The sequence below is a fragment of the Haemorhous mexicanus genome, chromosome 3 (genome assembly GCF_027477595.1).
Source record: "Haemorhous mexicanus isolate bHaeMex1 chromosome 3, bHaeMex1.pri, whole genome shotgun sequence".
Classification (NCBI taxonomy): Eukaryota; Metazoa; Chordata; class Aves; order Passeriformes; family Fringillidae; genus Haemorhous; species Haemorhous mexicanus.
Genome location: NC_082343.1, coordinates 113,615,090 through 113,634,867, shown reverse-complemented (window position 1 = coordinate 113,634,867; position 19,778 = coordinate 113,615,090).

Sequence of the window (19,778 nt, the reverse complement as noted above, 5' to 3'; positions counted from 1 at the left end):
GTCTTGGTGTCAATATTTTTCTTCCCTTCTCATCAAGTTCACAAATTCCTTTAATAATTCCTTTGTTTCATTGTTTTGGTTTTTTGTAATCCTAAAAATTCAACATCAGGGAAAACACTGGAGTTTAATGTGTCCAAAACCATAGAAGGTTTAAGATGCTGTATGAGATCAAGTGAGCTAGATATTTTTCCATAAAATTTGGCCTTCTTTTTCTCTTTTCTTGTCTATGTGTCCTTTGAGCTATTCCCTTTTCCTAAATTATTCATTCCCTATGGAATTATTTGGGAAATCTGCAGAAATATTTGGGGGAAGGTATTATACTCAGCCAACACAGAGTTTAGGGAAATTTTAAGCCAGTATAAAAAGGCATTTAATACTCTTAGATCTACGGTTATGGTTTTGATATGGTCTCCTTTCTGTTCCATATCAGAATGAGTGAGAGCCTGAGAGTGTAATATTCTGTTCCAGTTTGTTATCTGATAAGGCTTTGACAATTATATTTTGTATGAAATGATTTGCAGAAGGGAAAATTCCGACTGGGAAAGAGAAATTCTGATGAAGACAATACTGATTCTTACTTCCATTTCTACATTTGCAGTAATTTCACTGCTTGATTTGTGTGTTGTTTTGATGCTTTTTATCTCTGCTGACATCTCTGGAGCAACACCTGATACACATTTGTTCAGGCAAAATCCCAATCAGCCCTGCAGAATTCATCTAACTGTTCCCCTTCACTACTGTAGCACACAGGCATAAAAAGTGAACCAAAGACAATGTTTCCTAGGTTTTTTTTAATCTACTTTAATAATTTTCTGAGAAAGGAACCCAACACTACTCTACTTTTAATTAATCAACACTTTCAGCTGTAGAGATCACAATACAGTTGCAACCTACAGACTCACTGATCTTAGTTGCTCTGATATCACTAAGAAAATCTTACACCACTATAAACTAAAAATAATACTACAGATCCTCATCTTACAAAACCTTCTTAGCTCTGTTGAAATCAATGCAATCATATTTTCTCTATCCCTGATGATGCTCTAGCTCAGGATCAGCATCACAAAACAAAAAGAAATAAAAGTTAAAATAAATAAACACATATATACATACAAATATATGTATATATACACACATTTATATGTGTATACTCAGGAATAATGTTGCAGAAGATTCAAGATTTCAGGAAACTCCATAATTTTGGATATGAAGGGAAAAGGCCAGTCTTCTGAAACCCAGTCTGGGTGGATGCTCTCAGAGCAGTCACCCCTCTGCCTGTGAGCCTCAGAGTTTTGCAGCAGAAGGGTGATACAATGGATGCTTTGATGTTTCTAAGCTCTGATTTGCTCCATCTAGTGCTGAATCACTGAGGAGTCTTGTTTAAAAGGTAGCAATAAGGTTAAAGACAAAAAATAAAAAAAGTTGAAAACCTTAAGGGTTCTATGCAAATTTAATTGTAGCAGATTTAGGAACATGGTGTTGTTTTGATAGAAGCCCTAGAAGAGACACCAAACAGGTACAGAGCCAAGTATCACAGAATCACAGAATCATTTTGATTGGACAAGACCTCTGAGATCATTGAGTCCAAACTTTAAAAGTTGAAGTACAGTAAGAAAGTGCTATTATTTTAATTTTTTGGTGGATATGCAAACATTTTGCTTTGTTAGAGCACAAAAACACTCAGCCCAAACACCACTAAAAGACTTCATATAATTTTGCCTCTATAAAAATGTTTCAAGGCATTTTGAAGCTGGACAGGGGAATGTTGTGACCATAAACTGCTTTACTTAAGAGGGCGTAGCCAATTTTCAGGAGAAGAGGGATGCATTTCACAGAGTTCAAAGGAATGCCACAAAACTGATCCTAAGGTTGGAAAAGAAGCTCTGCGATATCAGGCTTAAGGAGCTCAACTCAGATTATCAAAGTGAGAGTGGAGAGGTGAGTTGATCACTGTGTAAGGTGCTTAGAAATGTTTGATAGCAGGGAGCTTGTCATCCCTGCTAACAAGGGCATAACCACATCTGATGTCTGGAAGATGAAGTTTACATAAATACAGTTTATTTAAATAAGATGGAATTCCCTGGCACTGAGAGGATGTGGCTCAGTGGCACCTGACCAGTGCAGATGCACTTGGCTGTTGGATTTTTTTTAAGTGTAATTTGACCTCTGTTTACCCACATATTTTGATTTAGGTGTTCGAATAATTATTTGGTTTGTGTCTGCAGCAGCTGCAAGAGGAATCCAAATGCCTCGCTTCAAGTACCTGGAAGGAATCCATGGTGATAGGTCTTTTGCATGTTCAGGAACAACAGTCTATATTTAGGCAATGCTTACAATTCCAATTCATGTTTCTGAATTTTAGCCTGATATTTGTTGTGAGATAACTTTTTTTGGGGTAATATCTTGGCTCTTGATGATTTGCTTTCCTCTAAATGTAAGAGGTTGTTTGCAACTGGAAATGACATATAAAAGAAAGAATTATTTTGATCCCTGTTCCCTACATACTTGCCATCTACACAGAGCTGAGTATTTGAGTGAGATTTGTTCAGTTCTTATCAGTTTTTCAAGAACCTGACCTCCCTCAAGTCTATGGGGTTTTTAGCACTTAAACTCTTCTCCCAACACATTTTGTCTTCTGCTTGTCTGTGTAGAATTTCATCTGCCACTGTGTTGCCCAATTACCTACAGTAGTTCAGTTAGGTCCACCTGGAGTTCCCGCCAATCCTCTTGGGCCCGGATAACCTAAATAATTTTATGTCTGTGTCATAATAGCCATAAAATAATTCTGTGTCAAAACAATTTTGTAAATTGGTGTTTCAACATTTGTCCTGAGTGCAGCTGAACAAAACCCTTTGTGTATAGCTCCAGCCTTTGCGCCTCAAGGACTCCCCTATCATACACCTGTTCTTGACAGATTGAGGCCTAAAACAGGAGAGCTTAGTCACATATTAACCAGCAGGAAGAAAGTCTCTCCTTTTTATTAATGCCTGCCTACGAGATCAGTGTTTGGAATGCAGTCCTACCTATAAATCAACATCAGAGACTACAACCCAGTGTGTTCAAGAGCTTTGTTTAAACATCAAAAGAAGAACACAGACAAGCGCTATGGTAGAAATATAACTAATCACTTGCAAATACATCTTTCCTGTCAGTAGGAGCTTAACCTTTTTGTTTAATGTTACTGCAGGAAAATGCACTTATTTACAGTCTACCTATTTTCTTTAAAGCAATAGACAGGTTTGCTATGAAAAATGATCATATTTATTGCTGCAATAACACAAATAGGATTTTAGAAGGGTTCAGTAACAGATTATTGGAATCTTTGGAATTTCAAGCTCTCACAATGATTAACAAGAACAGGAATTACTGAGATTGCTGAACATGTTTGGCCAGCCCATCACCTGATAAAACAACAGTTTGCTAAAAAGAAGAAATATATTTAGGGCTTTTGCTCGTTTGTTGACTAGTAATGAACACAACACGATTGCATGTGGCACATTGATTAGATCAAATTAACTTCACACTCTTCTCCTGGCTTTCTTAGCTCGTAGGGGACTCCACTAGGATTTAGCCACAGTGTGCAGAAAATCCTAGAATCTATAGACCATTCCCTTTAATTTGAATGCTGCAGATTATGGATAAAAGATTGGTCACTTCTAGGATTTAAGACTTCAAAGGAAAGGAAAATAAAGAGAGACACAGAGGGGAAAAATACAAACAAAGAGCTCCTGTGAGAAAGAAGGGGAAATGCAGACTCCTACAAGATGTGGGGCAGGGTTCGATAGAGCTCCTGAATCTGATTTCCACTTACTCACACAAACTCCCCTGAACTCAATGGCATTACTCCTCTTTTACACATTGGGAAGAGAAAGCAGAATCAACCCCATTTTTCTACTGTAGCGTAGTTCATTGCCAGCAAACACAAAAAAAAAAAAAAAAGATCACAACATTCCTGGTTTGCTTTCATCTTTTGGGCTTGATGGTGTTTCAGTCAATACAAGTTTGTCATTGATCAGCAGCACACACTTTGTCAGTGGGATCAGGACCCGGTATTCCTTGTAATCTGTTTTGTAGATAACAAAAAGTGCTCTTCCCAAAGGAGTGGGTTCTAATGCAAAAATAAATTAAAAAAAAAAAAAATGGTAGTACATTGGGTACAGGGCCTTCCTTCAGATAATAAAAGTTGTCTTAGCTCTGTCCAGATACAAACCTTCCAGTGGGATTGGTCAGCTCCAGAGTATTCAGCCCCAGGTGGGAAACTCTGGATTCTGTTGCATTGCACTGCCCATTTTGGAATCCAAGGTCTCACCCTCTGTTGTGGTTTAACCCCTACAGGAATCTGCTCACTCTCCTCCCCCTGGGTCAAAGAGGGAGAGAATCAGAGAGGTAAAAATTAAGCATCTTGCTGGACAAAATAAAGACAGTTTTATATGTAGAGTAAAATCTCTGGGGAAAATCAAAGCAAAATAAGGAATTCATTCCCCACTTTCTGTGGGAAGACAGGTGTTCAGCCACATCCAGGGAAACAAGACTCCATCACTTGTAATGTCTACTTGAGATGAGAAGACAAATGCCATAAAGCTGAACAATCCTCACCCTTCCTTCTTCTTTCCAACAGCCTTTATTGCCAGCCATGACACCATCTGCTCTGGAATATCCCTTTGGCATCTTTGCCCCCTCCCAACTCCTTCTTCACCATCAGCCTCCTTTTTGTTGGGGTGGGGTGAGGAGCAGAAAGACCCTGACTCTGAGTAAGCCCTGTTTAGCAACAGCAAAAACTCCTTGCCTTGTCACCACTGTTGCCAGCACAAAATAAACATAGCCCCTGCTACTGTGCAGAACTTTAGCCCAGCCAAAACCAGCACAGCCTATCCCTTGTGCAGACACACAGCCCTGTGGTGATGCCCCAGAGGTGTCACGGGGCACCACGGAGCTGCCTCCACTCTCCACATTCTTTCATTCCTTTCCTCCATCTCACTTTTGGCCTCAGTAGGTATTTTTCTCCTATCTCCCAGGGGTTTTGTGTCACTCAGTTTGGTCCTCTCACTTCAACCCCACTATGAGTCAAGAGCACTGGCTCCTTTTTAGAGGCTTTTTCACCATCTGAAGAGGAAATGGAGCCCAAATGCTGGTGGCAGAAACCTCAACTTCCCCTTGAACTCAAGGAAAGAACTTCAGAGAGTGCTGTACTACTAAATTTGGCAACAGCCATGTAAATTTGAAGCCATAAATTAGTTTATGTTTTCTACTCTCTAAGCCTTTCTTTTTCAAGTTTTGCTCTTTCTACTCTTTCTACATTTTCTCTCCATTCTTAATACCATCAGGTAGCAGAAGTCTCTTCTTTCAGTTGCTAGTTCCTGACTCTTCATATCCTTCCACCTCTGCTCCATTGTGCATCTCAAAAATGAACTGAAAAGCAAAATTATGACCTTCTATAGGCTTTCATTTCTCAGTTTGAGTTTTTTTCTAGTTTTTTGGCATAGTAGCTGTTTATTCCCTATTCCTGTAGACCACTTCAGGCTTCAATTTAAATGAAAGCTGCCCTGACAAATAAGACTGCCATGAATTGCCCCTGTCCTAATGTAAGCTACAGTGCTTTCATTTCCTGGAGTGCTAATGGTAAAAACACAGCACTAGTGAGCATCACAGGCTGTACAATGCATTATAAATAAAGGTACATGCACTACAGCATTCAAGATAAAAGGTATTAAGCTTACTGTAGGGGTACTGTAAAATTTAGTGCTCAGTAGAATATGCTAGTAGTCCCTAAAACAGCAGTCAGATACTCACCAGGCACAAAGACAAAGCAAATTCAAGACAGAAACTGTCAATAGCACAAGCTCTAGAAACCTTCAAAGGGTTCAGGTCTGATCTATTTGCTCTTATTCAGTTACACTTTTTTTGGTGAGCTGCTCCATTGAAATCATGGTGTGGAAAAAAGGAAGTATTGTGCAATGGGGAAAAAGTCAGCACCTGCAAACTCTGCAAAAGAGCTCTTGCCAAAATCGTGCTGCTTGAGACCCCGTAAGGTTCAACAACGCTCAAATAAACATGCACCCTCCTTGGGCTGTAACCCCTCCTGCAGTTTTAGCTCTGGGTTGATGCAGTACCTGACCCTCCAGGGTCCTGAGGAGCCCAGTTTCCCAAGCTGAAACAGAAAATAAATCTTGTCTGTGGCTTCAATTTATTGACTGCAAATTTTATGAAGTTCACCAAGGCTATGTGCCAGTTCCCACACTTGGGTTGCAACAGTCCCAGGCAGTGCTGGGACAGTGTCTGGAAAGCTGGAAAAGGACCTGGGGGTGCTGGTGACAGTGGCTGAACATGAGTCAGGTGTGCCCAGGTGGGCAAGAAGGCCAAAGGCACCTGGGCTGTACCAGGAATGTTGTGGCCAGAGCAGTGACTGTCCCCTGTGCTGGGCACTGGTGAGGCCACACCTCAAATCCAGGGCTCAGTTCTGGGCTCCTCGGTTCCAGAGGGACATTGAGGGGCTGGAGCGTGTCCAGGGAAGGGAACAGAGCTGGGAAAGGGGCTGGAGCATGGGTCTGAGGAGGAGCAGCTGAGGGAGCTGGGAAAGGAGCTCAGCCTGGAGAAAAGGAGGCTCAGGGGGGACCTTCTGGCTCTTGACAACTCCCTGACAGGAGGGTAGATTCAGGTGGAGATCTCTTCTTCCTGGTACCAAGTGACAGGACAAGAGGAAACAGCCTCAAGTGGCATGAAGAGAAGTTTAGATTGGATAATCTCATTACATGTGTGGGGTTTTGCAGCAGAAAACAAAGTCCAGATGGAGAGAACTTTTCTTCCAACAAACATACTTTGTCTCTGATGTTCTCTGATGTTCAGGTGCATAGCACTAGCTATGTAAGCAAAGCATTTGCTTTTGAATTCCCATCCATGTAGCCTCATAAAATTTGGTTTTGCCAAAATACCAAGAGTTGCTGATCACTATCTGGACCCTCATATGCCATTATTTAACTCTAAATTTCCTTTAAGTTACTGAAATTCTATTTCCAGTAATACTGCTCCACAGTACTCGGCACCCCTCCTGCCATGCCATTAAATCTTCAGGCCTATTCAGATGTATTATTCATACACTCATTGCTTCCAAATACAGAATATCAGATATAACTCAGCTGGGCCTCCATCCTGCAAAAAAATATACCAGTGTTATTCTCAGCACCTAAGAAGAGAGGAAAAGCTGGAGAGAGTCCTTAGTCTTAAATTGTGCATACCTGCTTCTAGGATCATGGCTCCTGTCAGTAAGGGCTGAAATAGCAAAGTATCTTGGTCTAATTTATCACTTCTTTATTATTCCCTTTAAAAATGTAGGTTGATTTTAAAATAAAACATCCTTCTGAAGTGGAAAGTTCAAACATTTAACTTGAAAAAGAAAAGTCTATGCCAAGTAATTTAATCTTTCGTTTTTTCTAAAGCTCTATTTCAATGAAATTATTAAAAAAAAAGTGATTGAATTTGGGTGTATTTTTGTTCCTTCCAGGAAAATGCAGAATTTAATAGTTCCTGCCTCTGAACTGCTCAGCTACAAACTTGCACAAAGTCCAGGGGTTTATAATAGAAAAATAAGTATAAAATAAGGGAAGAAATTGGCTAAGTGAACCCATCCATCCTTGTACAGTTGGGTCCAGTGCTACTTGAGAGCCCTGAGAGCATCCAGGTCACCTAGAAGGATGACCAAGTGTGAAATGGGGTTACAGATGCCCATTCCCTTCTGGAGCAGCAGGGCAGCAGTTGGCATTTCAGGTGTCATTAAACACCCTGGAGCTGTGTCCAGCATAGCTGCATGACCATCACTGTATTGGTTAACCAGCTCACAACACTCAGCTTGCAGAGCAGGATCTGCTCATGAGGTCATAGAATGGAATCATTTAGTCTGGAAAAGACTTTCAAGATCATTAAGTCCCCACAGATGGGGACATTAGGTCACCTGCTGGGAAGGACCCATGTTGAAAAGTGAAGGTTTCCATTAAATTGTACTCTCTGTCTGCTTGATCACCACTGTCTCCAATCTATTCTCCAGATTCCACTGGCTTTCAGCTAAAAGAAACAGTGCTGGGGAGGTCACACAGTGGAAGAAGTGGCTGAAAACTGAGGTGTAATTCTACAGGACAAGATAAATACAGAGCATCCCCAGAGTATGGGATGTGACAGATCTGAGCATGTAGTAACCATTAAAGCTGGGGAGAAAGGATGGAGCTCTAGATCTCTGAAAGCTTTCAACTGTAAAGCAAAAAAGAAATATACATATATACATGTATACATATTTACATGTATACATATTTACATGTATACATATATACATATATATATATACACATAGATACATATATACATATATAAATATATGCACACATATACACATATATACACATATATATACATATATACATACATATATATACATATACACATATACATAGATACATATATACATATATAAATATATGTACACATATATACATATATACACATATATATACAAATATACATACATATATACATATATACATATATACATATATACATATATACATATATACATATATACATATATACATATATACATATATACATATATACATACGCTGTGCCTCAATTTTAATGATTAAGAGAAAATTCTGTTCTCTTATTTATGTCTTTGGAGTTTTCCAATAACCATTTCAGGAGCTGTGAGCTAACCATGCTTTCCAATGGCCTGTGTGCAGCGAGCCAGGCTTCAGCTGAAAGCTCTGTGCCCAGACACTGATCAGATTAAGGACCTGCAACACTCAAGCTGGAGCCCTTCGAGTGCAGGCAGCGTGTTCAGAGGCAGGGGCCACTTGAACAATATGTGCCTGTGCATAAATCCACCTTCCACTTCTGCCTGGCCATGGGGCAATTGCCCATGCATTGAGAACAGGGCATTCCCTGCCACTCCGATTACCTCCCACCCCTGCAGGCACTGGAGCTCTCATGGATGCTTGGAAGGAGGAGCTGGTTTTATGTGAATCAGAGCTGATGGTGCAGAGGCCTTTGGGAAATAATCAATTACTGTGTTAGAGCAGCGCCTGGTGCTGATGGAGATCTCTGCTGACAAAAGCCCTGCCCTCACAAGGTGCTCAGCGCTGGGTCCTCACTTTGCCTTTCACACCTTTCAGGACAGGGCATCCTGATGCAAACAGACCCAGCAGAGGCTTCAGCTGATCTGGCCTTCGGTGTAAATTCCTTGATTTACTCTGGCAATAACAGAACTTGGCACCAGGACCTTAACTTGATTTTTTTGGAAATGATCTAGGCCCAACATGCTTTAATAGGCTCTGTTATAAGGAAATCTATGTAATTGCTCATAAGCAACTAATTGTCTTATGCAGATTTAGCCATTATTATAGTTTTGTTTTATTTTGATTTAATTGCTGATGATTCTCTTATTTGTGTTTCTTTAGCCAAACTCCCTGATTGGAATATAAGGGCAGTCTTGTGAGGCTTTTGAAACGAAATCTGCAGTGGAGCAACAACAATTCCGCCCTAAGCCCTTTCCCATTAGTGATAATAAACACTGTAGCTAATCCTTAGCAACACTAAAGGACGCTTGAGCTTGCAGACTGTCATATCCTCTCAACGTGCTCCCCAAGAAAAGGCGTGGGGGATAATAGCACAGTGCATCTCCTCCTAGTGGCAACGCAAGGGACATCACAAATTCAGGGGATTCTACCACTGTGACAGGATGTCATTTCAATTGCCTTATTAACCATATGAAAAAATATATCACAACAGTGAGAAAACTTCTCAGTTATCTATATCTTACCCCTAAGGCTATTGTCATGAGCCAGTGGCACACTAAGGGAAGAGTACTAATTCAGTTGTCAGCTGCCTTGCCTATTAAACAGGAGGAAAAAATACCAGCAACAAAATTGAAACAAGTAATAAGGGTAAGAGAAAGGTCTGGATACCCTTGTCCACTTGATTTCTAGAATTAAACAAATACAATTACTTCTCCTGTTTGCCCTGTCACACAGCATTGTACTGGGAGTATCATGCTGCCTTCTAATTGAGTATTTTCTCTGCTTAAAATGGTACATGGATTGCACTTTAAAAACGTAAGTGCTGGAATATTATACTCCAAGTTCATGACCTGCATTGTAAACCATAAGAGGATGAGCAATGATCAGCTAAACTAAAACATGTTCAGGGGCTGGAAAGAGCAGGCTCACTGCTAAGGATTAAGGAAATCTGTTCGTTTCTCTGTAGATAATCTGGATTGTTTGATTAACTATAGACAAACTCTTCATGACAGGAGGTGAACAGTCTCCACGTGCTTGTTCTACAGAGATCAGAGAGTTTTCTAAGAAAAAGGCAATGAGATGATTGTTTGTGCCCCTGCTCTCTTTAGGGGCACTGCAGACAGGGCTCAGTTTCCTTATTTTGGTGTCACTTGGGAGGACTTGGCAGCTCCCAAGGACATGGATCTGCAAACCCAGTGCCAGACCAGACCACTCTGGGCACACATCACAAGATGCCTCAAATGTACATGATCATATTTAACCAGCTGGAACTTACCATAAAACCCAAATGTTAATATTAGTGACTGGTAGTGTCAGTTTTGGAGCACTGTGCTGGTGTCAGTAGTGGTGCTGGAGGAGGTGTAAATCTGAAAAGTGTTCTTTTCAGAAGATATAATTTTTTTTCTTCATAATTTTGGTGGCTGATCTGATTGAGACATTTGGGGAAGGTTCATTTTAAGACTAAGCCACCCAGTGTGCAATGCATCTGCCAAGCCAAGAGCAACTATGGGTATCAGAAATGTCTTGGAATGTGTGCCCAGACAAGCTGTGGCTGCCCCATCCCTGGAGGTGTTCAAGGCTAAGTTGGATGGGGCAACCTGGTCTAGTGAAAGGTGTCTCTGCCCATGGCAGAGGAGTTGGAATTAAATTGTATTTAACTTGTCTTCCAACACAAGGTGTTGTATGATTCAATGAGCCCTTCTTGCCTTGAGTCACATCTCCAGAAGGATTCAGGAATCCTGTAAGCTCATGGTCCAAAAGCTTAGGAAGCTGAGGCACATGCTGCTTCCCCAACTTCTTCTCTGTATCCACTTTGCTGTCACCTTTACTGTATTTTGTCATTTGCACTTCTGCCAAGGATATGTGCAATTCTACACCTTTGTTTTGTTGGGATCTTACAGGGGTAAGTGACTACAAATTAAGGGTAAGTAGTCCTTTCAGAAGACAGAATAAGGTCATTCCAAGCCTAGAGGAAAAGGGTGGAACTATTTCTAGTTTTGTGAGCTGGACCTCTGCTCTTTCCTAGGTACCAGCTAGTTGCAGAAAGTGCACTGCAAGTTATGCAGGATGATAACTGGGAGAGGAAGATGTTCCAGTGGAGATTGTTGAGTCTGTAACCACCAGAGGGCTGTTAATTAAAGTCCATCTGTGGAAAGAAGATATTCTTCCTCCAGATGGAGACGTGGTCCTGGGTGATCTGCTCCAGGTGGCCCTGCTTGAGCAGAGAGGAGAGGGACCAGATGACTTCCAGAAGTCTCTTCAATCTCAACCATTCTCTGATGGAGCAGCAGCTCGTTTGGAGGCCTCTGGTAGAAACAGTTCTAGAGCTCTTGTACCTTCTTCACCACCTGAATCCCATAAGAGTCTCATTTTTACTGAGCATTCTCTACACCAACTGTCCCTATCTCTCATTTCTCTGCCAGAGGCTTTGGGTCCATCAAGCATCTCAAAGCAGAGACCCCTCTGCCATGACCCAGCTGATTTTCCCAGGGCACACCTCAACAGAGGTCCCAGGAGAAATCAGGATAGCCTCTGCTGCAGCTGGCCCCAGGGGCAGAGAAAAGGCCTTCACACTCTTCATCCTACCAGCAGGAATGTCACCTTTAGTCTTCTCTGGGTTGTCATCCTTAATAAAATCATAGCAAATAAAAATATGGCACACATCCCACCTGCTGGATTGAAAATATTGGGAGGTAGGATAATTGGTATTTCCAGGGAGCAGGAAGCCAGTCTGGGTGGTTCTGTTCACATTACACCATGGCAATGTCACTATAATTCACAGTACTGATATCCAGTAACATCAGCCTGAACAAACTCACTGCTGTGAAAATAAGTTTCAAAGATATTTCACTGAAAAGTTGTTCTCAGTATTCATGAGGAGAAATATTTATTTGTCTGAAAACACAGATCCAGTTCCTTTCAGTAAATTTTTACAGACGATGCAGAATCAAAAGGGTATCTTTTTTCTCCTTTTTAAAAAAAAAATTATTTGTAGCAAGCCTTCAGCAATTTGTAATTAGATCTTTCATGCTGAGAGAAAAAAAAAAGGAGAAAGAGAGGGAGAGAGAGACCCATATTTCTGCAAAATCATTAGATCATTAGTACTTTTGGCAGCAGAATGAAGCTGAATCCTCAGCTGGTGTAAAGTGGAGGTAGCTGCAGCGAAGGCAACAGGGAGATGCTGAGTGGCACCATGGATATCATTCCCAGTGGAGCAGCAGCAAAGGGTGGTGAGCCTGTGTTAGATCAGACATTAGAATGTTTGAGAAGAAGATGGAGATGAGAGATACAAGAAGAAGAGCAGAGCAGGGTGCAAACTTGTGGGTCCTGGAGAAATCAGGCCTGTGGTCAGGCAGGAGAGAATGGAGAGGAAGGGAAGGGAAGGATTGAGAAATCTGATAGCCACAAAAGCCTGCTAGAATTCTAAACAAAGGGGCAGGAGAGACATGAGGATATTGAAAGAGGAATTTTAATCCTTCAAGCTACTCAGAATTTAATAATGGGTGCTTGAAAGAGTATTGGGGAGAGATAAATAATTTTAAGCCTTCCAATAATCAATTACTGAATAGATCAGTTAATTTTAAAAGGGTTTAAAGACCCTTTTTATATTTATTGCTCTAATACAGTATCTCCTGGCAGTTCTGGTTTTATCCATAAAAATGAGTCAGAAAAAGCAGTCCAACAATTTCTCTGAACTTCCCAAGTGGGACAGAGAAGAGATGCAATTATTTAGATGCTGAAAACTTTGCAGGGGTGGGGGGTAATGGTCATTGACCACACTGTTACTGAAGAATGTCTCATATCTACATAGAAATATACATATTTATCTACAGGACAGTGTGTGAAGCAGGACCATTGGACTATCCCATGCACTGGAACTCAATGAAAGTTGAGTGAATGGATCATGTCCTGGTCTCTGCATTTTTCATGACAAAGGCTCATCCACAGCCAGGTGTTAATGAAATCTCCAGTTTCTGTACAACAGAACCATCACTGTTTGCTTCTGTTTCTTCAGGACAAATAACCCACTTGGTACCATTCCCAGGAGAGTTAGATTAATTTATATTGTCCTTCATCTCTGTCCCCGTGCTTTGCTTCACACTTCATTGAGACTTGAGTAGCACAAGTGCTTTCCTTTCAAGACAGGGCTCTAGAGCTTGCAGGGAACTGCAGTATCCCAAGCCTGCTAAAATTGTCCTTGACCAGTTGATTTGGGAGTCTTTTACTAGGATCTTGTAAAAGAAAACCCTTGACCCCAGTTAGTCATCTGGATTTTCTACCCTGGTCTGTAGAGGCAAATCTCTCCAGAAGGTGCTTCATCCTCCTGTTGATGTTGCTGTTATTCAGTGTGTCCCAGTCTCATCTATATTTACCTCACAGTTAAAATCCTTGTTTTTCAGGGGGGAAAAGAGAATTTTTCTTTTGAGAAGTAAGCCTTTGTGTGTCACACACACATTTACTTCCCAGCCTACACAAGCCTGTCTCGGAATACCCAGCTCCCACTTTGAACTCTTCCCATTTACAAGCTGTAGTCTGTGTTCTCTAAACATCCTTCTGGATTTTCTACAAGTAAACTCTTTCTGCATATCAGACTATCAGTCCCTGTGTCCATCTGCCTCATTCATCTTCTTCCCAGCTTATTTTTTTAGCATTCTTTTTGCTGTTGTATCCCAGTGATTTTCTCAGGGAAAAAAAACAAGCCAAACTGCCTGCAGGTTAAATTGCCTGGAATACTTGGGTGAACAACAGGTCTGAGGACATGGAAAACATTTTTTTGCTTAAAAATATCGAACAAATGTCTGTGGGAAAGTTCTGGCAGTGTGACCATCTGTGTATTGACATATGTTTACTGTGGAAGGCTGAATCCAGCATTCAGTGCTTCAGTGGGAATCTCGAGTGCCCAGAGTGTGAAGGGCTCAGCCCTCTGTGCCTTGTACAGGTCTGAGTCACACAGCATGACCTAAACATCAGCACAGGTGGGACAGAAACTCCAAAGCACATGGAGTGAGTTCTGCTTGGAGCAATCAGTGAATCCTTTTAAAAAATAAGAGAAAAACTTCAACCAGGTCAAAAACCCTAAAAGCAGTGATTATCCTGTAATACCAGTAATAAAAACTTTGTAATCTGAGTTGAAGAGTGAAAAGTCTCATTTTGTTCATGAAAGAAGATTGCAGCTTTCTTCAGAACATTACAAAGCATTGAAATTTAGAGTCAACACTGTCTTTTCATTGAGCAACCACTTTAAATCAACTTGGCGTGTAATTCAACAGAATTTATGGGTTTGAGAGGGGCAGAAAAATGAAGGTTTTGCTTTAATGTGTCTGGGGGAAAGTCATGGACTGTGTAGCTGCATCTTTGAAAGGCTTCACATCACCACTAAAACATAAGGAGTTACTTAATTTTTCTTCATCTAATTACTGTTTTATGCTGCACTGTGGCATGAAACTTTCCAAGTCATTGTGCCAGAATTAACATCTTTCTCACAGCCAGTTTTGCCTTAACGGTTTATAACAAAACAAAGTGGGCATTGTGAAGGCCCAGGTTACCCTTAAAACCCTGGGGTTTGATACAGGAAGCATCAAGAATGGTGTCTTTCACTGTAATGTGTGTCTTTGCCTGGCTGAGATTGGAATTACAAGAGGTGAAACTGCACAGTGAAACCATACATTAATGGGTCGTGTATATTAAGCAATTTAATCCAACCCTGGGGTGTCCAGCACAGGATGGACATGGACCTGTTGGGGTAAATCTAGAGGAGTCCATCAAGCAGATAGAGAGGTGGAGAACTTCTGCTATGGGGAAAGGCTGAGAGAATCAAGTCCTTCCAACAAAAAACGTTCTATGATTCTATAAGTCACTGAATTTTCTCTGCTTATTTGAAAGATATTTGCTCTGAACTTAAAAGAAAATATCATTAAAAGAGAAAAAAAAGATTTTTTTTCTGTGGTTTGTTGAGTTTTTATAACTCTAATATGTATTTTTTATTATCTGTGTTGAAACAATCATAGAGATATTCCTAATTGTAGCTTTCAGTTTTATTAAATAAAAGTGGATTTTGTCATGGATTTTTGCAAACACCACCATTTACCAAAGTATTTTATTTAAAATGTGGGTGTGAAAATTAATGGGAAGCAGGTTCGAAGGCAGGGAATGGGTGTGTGGAAGTCCTTTTATAAAAAGTCAAAGTAAAAAAAAATTACATTCCAGCTAGGAGTTTCCCAGAGAGTATGGCATTTTTCAGGATTGTTCCAACTGCTCTAATGATCCGATTGCCTTACCCAATTCAAGGATGTCTGACTGGGCCCATGTGCCTGTTTTCAATCTTAAATTTCTTCACTGGGGTTCCTCCTTGGGAATTCTGTTAAGAGTGTAGGAGGTAAATCACACAGGAGCAACAAATGCTCTGTGTAAAAGAAGCCCTGTGACATTTAGAATGCTTCTCTTGAGTCATGGTGTCTTCCCCAAGTAAGGAGAAAGGGCATTGCTCTTCCCTATTTTTTTCACCTGGGAGTTTGGAGTCATTCATTTTGGAATAACAAGGAAAAGGAAGCTCTGAATGTTGCTGGGGTTTTTGTTTGGCTGTCACTTCCCTGTGATCCATGGGATCAGATCAGGGATATTTTGGTGTCTGGAAGTGTAGGGTCATTTCAAAAAGGCTTGAAATTTTAGCCACGTATTTCAGCATACAACAACCTCTGGAAATTCCCAGTAAGGCATGTAATGAGAAAAAGGCATCATCCAAACACTACTGGCTTCAGTATATTAAATTTTTTATGTTAATTTTAGTTAAATTAATTCCTTTGCAGATGTTCTCATATCCCTGTCCTGGTCAAAAGGATTTGTTGACTGAGCACAGAAGCATGGAGAATCTCATGGCAAGAATATACTTTTGAAAACTTGCTGATATATTTTCTCAGAGGGAATTATGGGGACATTCACCTGTTTGGGAAGGGGGATGGGGGACATAAACTCTTGATTGCCATAGCTGATACTTGTGAAAAACTGTTACATTCAGTCTGTTCTTTGGGCACCATATTTTTTTGCCTGACATCACAAATTTTTTTCAAAAAATTTGCATGAAAAAAGAAAAAGAACAAGTGTTTTCTGCAGGTCTAGGCAATTTACTGTGCCAGAAGCTAATGAGACATGAATAAGGCCAGAAATGCACATCCTTTCACTTCTTTAAACTTTCCACCTTATAGCTGCTTCTGGTTTTTCTTCAGATATCAGCACAAGTTTGCTGTGCTGTCAAAGCCTGTGTAGGATCACATGGCTCAACACCAGCAAAAATCCCTTATTTCCCTCCTGCCTTTATTCTGGTCTAAATGGATGGCTCTGAGTCTGAAAAATAAACTGCTCTTTCCATACTAGCAATAAAACCTTTTCTACTTTCCCTTCCCATCTTGTAATGACATATTAAGGGAACAAACAAAATCCAAACCCACAAAACTCCTCAGGACTAGCATCTATTTTTTAGATGTTATATATTTATTAATTTGTTTGGTTGGTTTTTTTGCAGTATATTTCCTCAATCACCAACCAGACCATGAATTTCTCCCAACAAACAAGAAAAAATGTATTTAAACAGTCAATTTCCCTGCTCTGACACACTGCAGAAGAGTTCAGTGATTAGGGAGGGGCAGGAAAAGGGGGTCAGATAAGACAGGAGAAAAGCAAGAATCCTTTTGGGACAGCTCATGTTTATATCATTTGTGAAATTGGGATCGATGAGCTGTTCCAAAAACAAAACCAATTCCACCCAGAGTAGCTAAATTTACATGCTTGTGGAAAATAAATGCATTTTGGTGATGAAAATAATCTATATAAATGGCAGAATTTAAAAGGAAAACGTACTTGTCTTTTAGGTTAGCAGCACTACTCATTTTTTCCTACTAGAACATTTCTAGAAAGTCTAAATTTAACATTTCAAGTATGAATGCTTGAGACACTCTCACATATTTGGCCACACATACTCACATAAAACTCTAGCAAGTCCATGGATGTGCATCCATTCATTTTATTTATTTATTGTTACTTAGCCTTACATTTGGAAAAGAATCATAAATTCACTAAGGTTGGAAAAGACTTCTAAGATCATCAAGTCCAACCTTCATATAAAGTACATAAAACTATAAAAACATTTTAGGACCAAAGTAGTGAAGATTAATCTTCATCTCACCATGGGACATGGGGAGGTGTTTGCTGTACTGAGAGAAGTTTTGCTATCAACTGAATGCAGTATTTCCATAACAATAAAATAAAAATTAGTTTCTGTAGTGATGGGATAAACTCAGACCAGAACAGTCCCTTATTCTCCTGGTATCCATAGCTGCAATTCACAGAGGTTATGATAATGGTAAATTATATTAATTAAAATGGGTCAAAATAAATACTGGAAGTGTGGAGAGGCCTCTCAAATTCATGACCTGATAATACTGATTAATTGTATTAAATTGTATAGAAGTCAATTAAACACAGATTTCTGTCTGTGCTGTACTGAACTAGTAGCTGTAAAACACTTCCACTGCTTTTTTGTCTTCAAAAGAATTTATCTTAGTAAAAGCTGTCCACATTCAAAATTTTTTGTCAGGAATATTGTCTTTTATTTCACTGCAATTAGTACATGTGGAAAGAGGAAGCACAACTGAAGGCTTTTTATGATCTCACCCACATTATTAGGATCAGGCTTGAGTTTTCACTTTCCCCAGTGAGATGGTTGAACTCCAGCCTTTTAGGACTGTCAGCTCATTCCTGTGTATTCCTCATGCAATATTCACCATTCAGTATTCCCTGGAATCACTGGAAATTACATGGGGAAGACCAAACTTGTGCTAAATGTCAGATCATCATCTTTGCTTTATATTGAAAGTGGAAACAAATCCATCACCTACTCCTCACTCAGAGCAAGTCAGGGCAAGTGAAACCACAAAATCATGGAATAATTTAGATTGGAAGAGGCCTCTAAGGTCATCAGGTTCAACTGTTAAACTGGCACTGCCAAGGCCACCACTAAGCCACATCCACACACCTTCTAAATGCCTCCAGGGATGGTGATTCCACATCTTCCCTGGGCACTCTGTTCCAAAGCTTAACAACGCTTTTCATGAAGAATTTCCTTCTAATAATCAGCCTAACCTTCCCCTGGCACAACATGGGGGCATTTCTTTTGTCCAACATCCACTTGGCTGCAATCTCCTTCCAGGGAGTTATGGAGTGTCAGAAGGTCCCCCCTGAGCCTCCTTTTCTCCAGGCTGAGCCCCTTTCCCAGCTCCTACAGCTGCTCCTCATCAGACCTGTGCTCCAGAGCCTTCCCCAGCTCCGTTCCCTTCCCTGGACATGCTCCAGCCCCTCAATGTCTTTCTTGTCATGGGGAGCCCAGAACTGAGCCCAGGATTCGAGGTGTGACCTCAGCAGTGCCCGGTACATGGGGACAATCAAAACGATGTCCTACAGCCACTGCAGGAGCGGGGTCAGCTCTCTGAGCTTGTGCTTGGCATCGCTGTGCTCCAGGGAGCTGCTGGAGTTTTCGCTGTAACAGCATTGCCACCTAGTGCTCCTGCCGCACAGTTCAGCCAGGCCCGGGAAAGGATGGATTATAGCAACTAAACAAGTACAAAACAAGTTTGTCTAAAAGGGTTCTTATATTTTAAAGGAGTGGACAGGATGCAAGAAACACAGTGGGGTTTGGGGGTGATCCAGCTTGGTTAAAGTGTGTGCAAAGTGCTCCCAAGGGATGAGAAACTGATACAATAACTTCACACCTAAAAAAACACTGGAGTTCATCATATTGAAATCTATCTGCTCTAAAGCTACAAATAAAATCCAAACTGGTCATCCAGACTCCTTCTGTAAATAGAGACAGAACAAAATACATCCAACTTACATGAGAATTCATTTATTAAAATCTTGATTTATTAATAAACGTGTTTATTGATGAGCATGTGTCTATCAATATTTATTGTAATAAATACAATAAAGATCCTCTCTGTGTTTTCATTCTCTCTGCTCATTGTCCAGGGAGCCACAGGGATTCTGAATGGATGTCTGACTTACAGGTGTGTATTTTGGGTGAGGTGAGTGTAATTCTACACTCAAAGTGTAGATTACAACAAAGCTGGGAAAAGAATCGGAATCTTTACAACCATGTATTTTAGACAGGCTAACACCCCTCCTGTACAACAAGCTTTTAGTGAGAGTGCAAAAACACTCCACTTCTGAAATAAATCAAAGCTTGCTTATTTTTGTAGTGATGTGTGAGGTGTAGTTTCACACTGCCTTTTGAGGAATTTGGGGTTTTGAACATTTTAAATTGGATCCCAGAAACTATGCTACTATAAAGAGAGAAAAGATACCTGCAGGGGAGAGATAGGATTTTATTCCCAAAAGAAAACAACGTAAGAACATCTATTCTAGAGAGTTTTGGAGACAGGGTTAAAAGTTTTGCTCACTGTAACTCTGTTGATTTGTGTTTTTGCCAAGTGAAATTGCTGCCTCTTCTGC